Below are 10,347 nucleotides of genomic sequence, written 5' to 3' on the forward strand. Positions count from 1 at the left end.
AAAAAATATTATAGTCTTAGAGGTAGAAATTCAGGCGGTAACCTGAACTGTGCTGCAAAAGAAACAAAGAAAGGAAGGATTCATAAAGACAAAACCACAAGAAGCTGTTCTCATTGAGGTTCTCCATGTAAATGAAGGATTGGCTGGGTCAGCTGGGAATGGCTAGGCTCATTACCTAAATGAAGGATGCAGTTTGTCAATATGGATTGGTTCCTTTCAAGGTGAGAATACAGATGGTCTGGCCATCATGATGAGAAAGTCAGGTCTATATACAGAGGGGACCCCCCAAAACTGGTATTATCTTCTGGAGGGGAGCCCCTTGTAGTACAGGCTTCCCCTGCTAGGTGGGTGTTCTAGGAACCCATCTGTATCAGAGTACCAGCTGGTGGTGTTGTGAGGGTGCATTCAGCTTCAGTGAATTTTTTTTTGAAGACTTTCAAGGTGTGTGCCTATTTCATGATGGGTGATTCATGAGGGCACCTGCCCACACCACGCTGAGTGTGCAGCAGTTTTTGACCGAAAATGGCACGACTCCCATGCCCCATCCTCCCTACTCACCTCATCTCACCAATGACTGTTTTTTTTGTGTCCCAGATAAAAAAAAAAAAGTACTCAAAGGGCAACGTTTTGCCAACGTGGAAGAAGTGAAAGAAAAAACGGCAGTAACACTAAAAGGTATTAAAATCGACAAGTTTAACAGCTGTTTGAGCAGTGGAAAACACATCTGGGTCAGTGTATTGTGTCAAATGGAGAGTACTTGGAAGGTGACTGAAATTCAAACATGTAAAAATGAACATACAATTTTTTATAAACAAACCCCTTTTTTCCTGGGCCCCACCTCATACGTCCATGTAGCAATCATTGATCCAGGACACTCGCTGTTCATCCTGGAGCGGAATTTAGCAGCAGGAGAGCAACTCAGCCCTGGGTCCCAGAACTGAGCTGTGAGACCCACGCAGGCCCCACTGCCTCAAAGGCCTCCTGAGGCCTTTCAAACTGACTCCCTTAGCAACTCTTATTCCATTGTGTTTGTGTTTCATTATCACTTCATAAACAACCTCTAGGTCTATTTTGGAGTATAAATAAGAGGATATAACAGCCAATGTTACCCCACAAATGACCTGTGACTCATTTCACATTTCGGATAATATGCATAGAACCCAATTTACTGTGTTTCTGTCTCCACAAAACGAGCTTTATTAAAAAATCAATAGCGTTGGAAGCTTATATGGGTATATTTTTTTAGTGTAAAAAGTAAACTAATAATAAAGTTCACTGTAGAATATTTTTGTAAAAGTAAAAATTGTCTTTGATAAGCACAGACTGCTAATTTAATATTCATGTTCTGTCATTTTCCAGAAAACAAAACAAGCTGAAACACCATGAAAAGAGCGTCTCCAGTACTAATAATTCTCATCTCCTCTCATTTTCCTTATGGGAACCTCCTAATGTGCAGCAGTGCTCATCTGTAAAGAATAATGAATGGTTCGGAGCAAAAAAAAAAATATTTATGGCTTAGTTACCACAGAGTGCTAATATAAAGTCCTAAAATCTTTTACCTCTTACCACTTCCTAAAGTATTCAGTTATTTACAAAGAATGCAAATTAGGCCGGTATTTTCATAAACTTTTCTACTCCTTAAATTGAAGCCATCTAAGCAAATCTGAATGTAAGATAAGCACTAGAAAGTATGTTTTCTGACTTTTGCTACTAATGTACACTGTTATTCCAGTGAGTTCATCAGCATCACCTGAACTAATGGCATGAAGCTGTAGTCATTGAAATCTGAAAACTGCATCTACTATGTATTCTACAGAAGTTTTTAAAATTATGTTATGAATTATAAGAGTATTTTTTTTATATTTGCCTTTGGACAAGAGTGGTGATACATTCTCTACCCTGCTTCTAATATTTGAAAATAAGTTACTATAATGCATTTGGGAATACATCTGCATACACAGACACAGGCAAATAAAATTTAGGGTCACAAAAGATTTTATATTGCTATTTTTTCATTTGCTTCACAACAAAGATAATATTTCTATGCTTTCTAGCATGATATGCCAAACAAGGAATGATTTAATCAGGTATTCAGAAATTCTTTAGTTTTATGTATGTGCATTCAGGGAATACAGATTAATTAAAAAGAAAATGCATTGTCACTAAAAAGAGAATTGATTTTATCATATGGATGGGAGTTGGCTCCTGTAGTTATCTATTGAGATGGCATTTTTGACCCCTTAGGATTTATTTTGTGCTATAATTTCAAGTATTTGAAAGTCATATCCTTTCTGCAAGTTACAGAATTAATTTTTTTCTCCCATCAAAAACTGACTTTTTTATATGAGTTTCCCACTTCAGCACAAATTATTTACTGCTAGATGGCTTCATGAAGACTGCAGGAAATATGCTTACTTCTGTAATATCCTTCTAAACAAAAGCAGAGGGAATGTTTAGTTACATCAGAAAGGCAGAAATCTTGACTAATTTGATGTTTTCTTATGAAAGTATGTTTTCTTACATAATTCTCTTGACAGAGAGAGATTCTGTATTAGCTTTGATTTGACCTAAGTCGGATTTTCTAGAAGAAAGCAGTAAACACTTCATTGGAGGTGACAAAGCAAATGTATGCAGTACCTATATTCTCCCTGCACAAAGAAAGCAGATAAAAAGGAAAGATTGGTTTTTTATTCTCTCTTAGGGAACTCTATTGTGACCCTCCATTAGTGCTGTATTGTGTGCACAGAGATCTCTTTAGAAATGTGGTTTTGTTGACATAAATAATCATCCTTGTCTGTTACTAGATGATGTTTCACTGTGATTTTCATAAGGTCTCTTTCAAAATAGTGTGAAAAGAACTGTGAAGTGTTGGAGGCTAAAAAAAATAATAATATGTTTCCTCCCACTTTCTAAGTTCTTCTAGCTGTGCTAATAGTAAAATTAACAGAGACAGATGAATATGGGGAAATATACAGAGCTTACCATAGATGCATGAGTACATGCTGAGGTGTCATATATAGTGAACTCAGGACCACACTGGGCAGTGAGGTTTATATGTCTTTATGGACAAAGGAGGGGGAAAGGGGTCTGATATTTTGAAAAAAAAAAAAAGACAATGTAGCTGAGGAAGAACAGAGCATATACAGCAGAGCAATTCTTGCTAGGCAGCCCAGAAACCATGGGACACAGCCAGTGGAGGTCTAGTTAGCAGGCCCCTTACCTGGAGCCATCCTATCTAATGTTAAGGTGAATATGCTAAGATTCCCTTTCTGGAGTAGGCCATTCCATTTGAATCTCTTAGGCAGAAACAGGGGAGGGTCAAAGTTTCTTTCAGTGTCTCTTGTTTCTTAATAGGCAGCTTGAAATCAATATCCCAAAAGGGGCAGTTTGGGGACCAAAACTTTGGTCCACTTCAGAAGCATGTGCTATCTTAAATTGACAAGTATGTTAATATTTGTTAGAAGTCTAAGGTGGGCATTGAAAATTATCTTTCTAAACTGCTTTCAGGGCTACAGGTCTGGAAACTATATCTCTGGAAGGATCACAGAAATGATAAAGTGACGACTTGACTGCAAATATCTTTTCCTGGCCTTCAACCCTAATGCTCTCTCCAAGTCAAATATCTATTAGCTCATTCAGCTAGTCTGGAGCACGGGATGTTAATTGAGTGCTTGATGCCCACAAGAAAGAGAGGAACCCTGTCACAAGGAGGGAGATGCTGGCCATACAAGCTAAGAAATATGGCACTAAGATCCCAAAACAGCAAAGAACTTCCCCACAAGGTGCAGGCTTTGAGAGCAACAGATGGGCACAATTTGAGAAATTGGGGGTGGGGGTGGGGGTTGGGTGCAGAACTCACATGGTAAATGAAAAAGGAATTAGGCCATGGAGGGCATTTTGATAGTCTTTGAGGAAGAATAACATAGAGAAAATGAAAAAAAAAAAAAGGAGACTGGGGAAGCAAATAAGAATTCTAATGATAAAGTTGGTAAAGTGTTAGTTGAATTGTGACTTGTGAATCTCTGTCTGCAAATCCTCAGTCAATTATTCATTTCTCATTAATCTGGGATAACTTTGGTTCTATTTGGATACTGCATAAAACTGAATCCTGCTTCAAGGTGGTTTCCAAGTTAGAAAAATGTATGGCCATGGGAGCCATGCCCTTCCTGACATGTGGAAATGAGAGCTTCTCAACCTGTGAGCGGAGTCCTACTGGGTTGTGCACGTGCTGAAATATCTATCCCAGGACCCCTGGAGGAAGCTGGCTGCAGTCCCAGACAGTCCCAGCCCCAGACGAGCAAACCAGAAATGTGCTATCATGAATGAAATATAAAATAGGAAGCGAGATATTAAATGAAGGGACAATAAGGTGAACACCAAATTCTGTAGTCATCTAGGGAGCTGCAGCTATACTGCCAAGAGAAAACACTTTGTAATCCAGGAAAAGGCTGATAGGCTGAGTTGGGAGAAAAGAATTAGACAGGATTAACTTCACAAAGTACCTACTATGTGCTGCATCCTGATATACATTATGCATATACATCTCTAATAATTATTGAGCACTTGCACTGGTCTAGAATTTAGGTAGTGGCACCAGGGCAATTCTCCTTCCACTCTTGAGGTGACTCAGTGGAAGGGCAGCAACTCGTGGGCACTGGTGCCAATTTGCAAATGCTCTAAATAAATGACATCTGAGCACCAGTCACTGGCATTTACAAACATTTCTCATAATCAGAAATATCCTGCTGTCACTTGGTCCACCAGGGTATATTCCTTCCCCCTCCCAATCCCTATTAGAATGGGCATGGGGAGAGAGGTGACTCACTCACCTGAAGCGCTTCCCAAGGGCAGCCCGGTGCACCCAAGCACACCTTTCTGTGATGGTAAGAACCTGGGGAACAATATGCATACTGTTAATTTTTTGCTTTCCCAATACCTGGCATTACCTAGAAGAAAGTAAGCCTTCTTATTCTATGGTTATACTCTGACTTAAAACTAAACTAAAATTAACTGCAGAGAGGCAGAATGATGGAAATGTAAATCTCAGCTTTTGGACTTACAGTGTTGAAGTTGAACAGTGCCTCTGGCACATAATGATTGTATGATCATAGAAAATGTATATAATTTAGGATGGGGATATTTATGATAGTAATGCCCACCTACTAGATTCATATGAGGACAAGAAAGAACTGTAGGTAAAGCACTTATATTGAGTCTAGACTAGAGCAGGTGCCCAGTAATTATTAGAGGTGTGTATGCATAATGTATATCAGGATGCAGCACATAGTAGGTACTTTGTGAAGTTAATCCTGTCCAATTCTTTTCTCCCAACTCAGCCTATCAGCCTTTTCCCTTCATTACCATGTCTAGTAGCATAGGACAGAAAATGATTCTCATGCTTTAAACCATTAGATCCTCATAGTTTAGGCAGATCTTCTTGGATAACTTATTGTATTGTAAGGAACTAAGAACATAAAAGGAATTACAGCCCTGGCTGGCATAGCTCAGTGAATTGAGCGCAGGCTGGGAACCAAAGTGTCCCAGGTTCGATTCCCAGCCAGGGTCATGCCTGGGTTGCAGGCCATAACTCCCAGCAACCACACATTGATGTTTCTCTCTCTCTCTCTCTCTCTCTCTCTCTCTCTCTCTCTCCCCCCCTTCCCTCTCTAAAAATAAAAAAATAAATAACCTTAAAAAAAAAGGAATTACTGAGTTTTGTTGACTGCTGGTCTTTTATGTTTTTTTGTTTGTTTGTTAATTTTGTATTTGCTATTGTCTCAGGAGAAAATACAAAATTCTATTTTATAACACAGTAGTAGATTCTATTTCCAGATAAGTTTTAGACTTCCCTTGAGAAAAGAGGCTATTAGTCTATAAGAATATAGAAAAAGACAATTTCTAGAAGCAGAAAGATGATTTAATTTTCATTTAGGTATCTTGTATGTCTAGACAAATCTCTCATTAAAGTTATCTTAGTTTTTAAATCTGTATTCAGAGAACTTTTGTTATTTAGGTCCTAGGCAGATTATGAACTTTCATTTTTTAAAATATATTTTATTGATTATGCTGTTACAGTTGTCCCATTTTCCCCCTTCACTATTCTCCACCCTGCCCACCCCCTCCCACCCACATTTCCCCCCTTTAGTTCATGTCCATGTGTCATAAGTTCTTTAGCTTCTACATTTCCCATACTATTCTTGCCCTCCCCCTGTCTATTTTCTACCTACCATTTATGCTACTTATTCTCTGTACCTTTCCCCCCCTCTCCTCTTCCCACTCCCCTGTTGCTGTCCCTCCATGTGATCTCTATTTCTGTGGTTCTGTTCCTGTTCTATTTGTTAGCTTGGTTTGCTTTTGTTTTAGGTGTGGTTGTTAATAACCGTGAGTTTGCTGTCTTTTTTCTGTTCATATTTTTTATCTTCTTTTTCTTAGATAAGTCCCTTTAACTTTTCATATAATAAGGGCTGGGTGATGATGAAGTCCTTAAACTTGACCTTATCTGGTAGGCACTTTATCTGCCCTTCCATTCTAAATGAAAGCTTTGCTGGATAGAGCAATCTTGGATGTAGGTCCTTGCCTTTCATGACTTGAAATGCTTCTTTCCAGCCCTTCTTGCCTGGAAGGTCTCTTTTGAGAAATCAGCTGACAGTCTGATGGGAACTTCTTTGTAGGTGACTGTCCCCTTATCTCTTGCTGCTTCTAGAATTCTCTCCTTCATTTTAAACTTTTATTTTTAGTTGGGACATTAAAAATAGCAAAATCACAACTTTGACCAGATAGATTTATCTGTTCTTAGTTTATCATCATAAGGTGTTAGAGTTTGTCAAATGCATTTTCTGAATGTGGTTTTGTCCTTCATTGTATTAATCCTTTTAATTGTACTGATCAATTTTTACACATTGAACCAGCCTTCTATTCCTGAGATAAATCACAGTTCACCAAGGTATATAACCCTTTTTATATATTTCTACATTTGCATTTGTTGAGATTTTTGCATCCATAGTAATAAGAAATATTGGTCTAAACTTCTCCTGGGATGCCTTTGTCTGATTTTAGTATCAGGGTGATACTGGCTTCAGAGATTGTGTTGGGAAAGATCCCTTCCTCCCACTTGTGAAATTTGGGAGGACTCAGGAAGAATTGATAAAAATTATTTTTGTGAATGTGGTAAAATTCACAACTGAAAACTTCAGGGCCTTGACTTTGTGGAAAATTGTTATTACTAACTCAACTGTTTTATATGTTACAGGTTAATTCAGGTTTTCTGTTTCTCCTTGAGTCATTTTTAATATCTGATGTCTTTCTGGAATTTTTTAAAATTTAATTCAAATTTCCTAATTTGTTAACACATACTACCATTTAATTCTTTTAATTCTTTAATTCTTTTTTTTTATTTCAGTGACTTCATTTCTAATGTCCTCTCTTTTTTTTTATTCCTGACTTTGGTAATTTCAGTCTTTTTCTTTTTTTTTTTTTTTTAGTCTAGGTTTGTCAATTTTGTTCACCAATATTGGTTTTGATGATTTTCTCTATTTTTAAATTCTTTATTTCATTTACTTTATTCTCTATTCTTTATTATCTATTAGTCTGTATTTTTATTATTTACTTAATTTTCCTTGCTTTTTTTCTTCTTTCTCTTGTTTCTTAAGTTGAATGATTAGGTTATTATTTTGAGATCTTTCTACTTTTAAAAAACATATGGTCATTTAAACTATAAACATCCCTTTAAGCATTTCTCTAGCCACAACCCATAAGGTTTGATATATTGCATTTTCATCATTTTCACTCATATCAAAGTATTAAAACATTTTTGAGATGCCACTTCACATCCATTAGATGACTATTTATATTTAAAAAGTCACATATTAACATATCCAGGTTCTCCTCAGGATGTGGAGAGCCTGGAACCCTCATGCACTGCTAGTAGGAATGTAAAATGGTGTAGTCACTTTGAAAAACAGTTTGGCAGTTCCTTCAAAAGTTAAACATAGAATCTACTCCTACGTATACTCTAGGTATACTCTAGAATTAGAGTACTGGAAAGGTAAGTTCATGTGAATTCTTGTACATAAATGTTCACGGCAGTACTGATCATAGTTGCTCAGTAGTGGAAATAACCTCAAAATCTGGAAAAATAAAATGTGGTATATCTCTACAATGAAATATTATTCAGCCATTAGAAGGAATACAGTATTGATTCATTTTACAACATGGATGGACCTGAAAAGCATGCTATGTGAAAGGAGCCAGCCATCAAAGGCCATATATTCTATTATTCCATTTATATGAACTATCAAGAATAAGCAAATACATAGGGGAAGAAAATACATCAGTGATTTTTCAGGGGTTGGTTAGAAGAAAGAATGGGAGAAACTGCTAATATGTACATGATTTTTAATTTAAAATTAAAATTTTTTATTATATTTTTCCATTACCATTTATCACTCCCATACCTTCTTCCACATCCACCCACCCCTCCCCACCACAATCACCACACTGTTGTCTGTGTCCATGAGTTCTTTCTTTCTCTCTCTCTTTTTTTTTTGAGGTGATAAAAGTATTTGGAATTTAGGTAGTGATAATTATTTCACAATTTTATTAATATACTAAAATAACTGAATTATATAATACAAACAAAATGCTTATCTTCATTTTGACTGTGCAGGAAAAAGGACATGGGAAGGCATATGCCAGTGTTCTAGTGAGTCAAGTCAGTAAGTGGTGCAGGACTTCAGCTCACACTCCATTGGTTAGAAGAATGTCACATGGTCACCTCTCACATAAAACAGTGCTAGATAATGTCATTGGGTACATGAACAAAAAATGGAAAATGAGGTTTAGAAAATGTCTAGTCTGTTTCTCTCATAAGAATCATACTGATTAAAAATATATTGTGAATTTTCTCAATTACCCATTAAGAGTAATCACTGAATGGATATAGATAGTATATATTTTCTGATTTCATGGATTATACATAAAAGTGATTTTTTCTACCATTGTAATCCAAGCAGATAATTGTCAAAATATCTGCATTCTTATTCCAGTTCTTTGAATAAATAGTTAAGGCACTAGGTAATTTCTTGAATATTTTGGTCAGGAATAAAAAGGAGAGTTTGTTTACAAATTATTGAGTGTGAAGGCATGAAGTTTGAGATTATTAGTATTTCACACATTAGCTTGTGAACTCAAATCATTCTCTGCCTTAAGTAGTATCTAACTTTGTTTTTGCATGCTGTTGCAATAGAAATTAAAATAATAATTAGTTTTAAAATTAAACAACCTACATTTATAATTCCATTTCACTTTCAAAATGCTTTCACATATTTCATTCATTTTATTTCTTAATGACTGTTACTGTATTTCCTCATAATTTCTAATATTTAGATACATTATTAAATTTTCAATTCATCCTTACATTAAAAAATTTAAGTCTTAAATGCTATGAATTTCCCTTCACAAAAAAACTTTAACTCTGTCTGCAGATTATTATAGTTAGTGTTTTCATTATTTGTATTTTTAAAATTTTGTGCAGTATTGTTTTAAGGGGCTCTTTGGACCCAGAGATTATGCAGAAGAGCTCTGAATTTTCCAACCAGTTGTTATTTTTACATTAAATTTTGTTACCTGAAATAATATTATAGAAAGTAGTCTCAATTTGAAAGTATTTTATTTTTCAAAAATATTCAAAAATGTAGATTGAGCACGGGCTGTGAACCAAAGCATCGCAGGTTCGATTCCCAGTCAGGGCACATGCCTGGGTTGCAGGCCATGGCCCCCAGCAACTGCACATTGATGTTTCTCTCTCTCTCTCTTTCTCCCTCCCTTCCCTCTTTAAAAATAAATAAATTAAATCTTTTAAAAAATATTCAAAAATGTCTTTGTAGAATGAACTGGTGACTTACGATAAATGTGCTGTGAATGCCTGATGTCAAATGTTTATTCACCCTTTCCAACTACATTACTCTACACGCACAGAATTTAAATACTACCTGAATGCACCATCTGCTGGGTCAGCAGAGCATTCTGTGTGACTCTTTAGGAAAGGCTTTGTCCTTCCTTCCTTCATTCAGATGCTCTTTAATTAAATCCTTCCACGAACAAGCACAGGCTCTGAGCACCTGACCCAAGCCAGATCTCACCCTGCGATGAGCCCCGCTCTTTAACACAGAGTTGCAAGTGGCGAGCCAATCATGGCCTCCTAACAGGATAGGAATTCCTTCCTTGTCGTTGCTATTCAGATCCTCACCTAGCAGATGAGGAAAGTGAGAAGTGAGAAGTGAGAACTGAGAAGTGAGGCTCAGACAAGTGAGGTCACTTCTGAGAGTCACCCCTCTGAGGAAGGAGCAA

The sequence above is a fragment of the Phyllostomus discolor genome, chromosome 5 (genome assembly GCF_004126475.2).
Source record: "Phyllostomus discolor isolate MPI-MPIP mPhyDis1 chromosome 5, mPhyDis1.pri.v3, whole genome shotgun sequence".
NCBI classification, from domain to species: domain Eukaryota; kingdom Metazoa; phylum Chordata; class Mammalia; order Chiroptera; family Phyllostomidae; genus Phyllostomus; species Phyllostomus discolor.